Consider the following 1,836-nt stretch of genomic DNA (forward strand, 5'->3'; position numbering starts at 1 on the left):
TAGCACCTCCAAATATATACACTTTTCCTTTTAAGTATTCATTTCCCAGCCAGGCAGTGGTGGTGCACGCCTTTAATACCAGCACTCAGGAGGCAAAGGCAGGCGGATCTCTGTGAGTTTGAGGGCAGCCAGGTCTATAGAGTGAGTTCCAGGACAACCAAGGGTACACAGAGAAATCCTGTCTCAGAAACCAAAAACCTAGCATCAGTTTTCAGGGAGCCCAGAAACTCTTACAGGGCTGCTATGTTTCAATGATGACATGCTGACCAGAAGCGTGTGTGTGTGTGTGTGTGTGTGTGTGTGTGTGTGTGTGTGTGTGTGTGTGTGTGTGTTTACAGCCCTGTCAATGCTGTGTGCTATTGACTGTTTCAAACTTATTTCAACATCATCTTGTCACAAGCTATGTCTATTTATGCATAATATTCCCTAGCAGCCAGCCTAAGCATCTGTCCTTCATTTTCCCACAGGGTAGAGTTCACAGTTTTAATTAGCATGGAAATTGAGAGTGAGTGCAGAGAGAGGGGGCTTGGGTGGGAAAAGAGCAGTCTAGTCGGGGTGTCTCATCTTTACTGGTATTCAGTCAAAGAGCATCCTGTTTCTCTTCCTTTCCAGTCACCAGTGCAGCAAGGCAGTGACCTCATCTGAATCTGATACCCAGACCAAAATGAATACTCCAGATATCTTTGGTTCTCATTGGCTCCTGTGCTCACAACACTAGTTGGGAGTTCCCAGAGGGCCACATCTTGGTAGCTGACATACTGTCTGCATTTATTAAATGTTATTTATGCCACACCAATCAGAGAGGTTGTCTGTTTTCTCACTATTGTGTTTACGGGGTCGTCTCCCGATGCATCTTAGAATAAGGGAGCAAAGCTACTTTGAATGGATGAGATAGGAATATGCAAATAGTGACTCTCCATCACTCATTCACAGGAGAGAGGCCTCTACCCCAAGGAGTTACCCCACTTTATCTGAGATTCGCTGAGAACTTGTCCTAAGATGTTGCAGTTAAGGTGATGTCTCATTGGATGCTGGGCATCCTGGTGGAGAAAATTAACTTTTACTGAGTTCCATTTCCTAAGTGTTTACGAGTGCATTCTGCCATTGACTTACTACAAAGTTGTTTTGTGTAGTTAGTTACATCTCCCACTACTGGTAATCAATGTGATTCTTCCTTTGCATCAGTGAGGAAGCCACCAGACCCTGAGGTCACGACTTCTTGTGTGACCTTGTGCTCTGAGCCCATCTGTCTCTGACCCAGTCCCCCATAGTCACAGCATTTGCGCATTCTCTTGTCCCTCCTCCAGTACCCCCTCTTGCTTTCTTTTGCTTTATTGTCTACATCTAGACATCTATAAAACTTTTTAAAAGATTTCATTAAGGCTTTACCGGAGGAGACTAGGGAGATGGTTCAGCAGGTTTGCTGAACAAACCTGTGCAGTTTGCTGCACAAACGTGAGGACCTGAGTTCAAATCCCAAGCATGTAGGTAAAACAACTACAAGTAGCCGTGAATGCCTATCATCACAAGTGCTGTTGGCAGCCAAGATAGAGGATTGCTAGGGCTTGCTCTCCATCAACTCAGGTTCAGTGACATGCTCTGTCTCAAGGAAATAAGACCAAGTGTGATCAATCAGAACACCCAACATTCTCTCCTGGCCAACCTGTACACTCATGGCTGTACATGTGTGCACATACACTACATATGTACAGCACTCACAGTTCATACACACAGTTTATAAAAAAGAATTTGTCTACATGTGTCTTCTCCTTTGAATGTGATTTATACAATTGCTTCATTTAAGAAGTCCTATCGAAAAAGCATTGATCTTAGAAG

The sequence above is a fragment of the Peromyscus leucopus genome, chromosome 5, assembly GCF_004664715.2.
Source record: "Peromyscus leucopus breed LL Stock chromosome 5, UCI_PerLeu_2.1, whole genome shotgun sequence".
Taxonomy (NCBI): Eukaryota; Metazoa; Chordata; class Mammalia; order Rodentia; family Cricetidae; genus Peromyscus; species Peromyscus leucopus.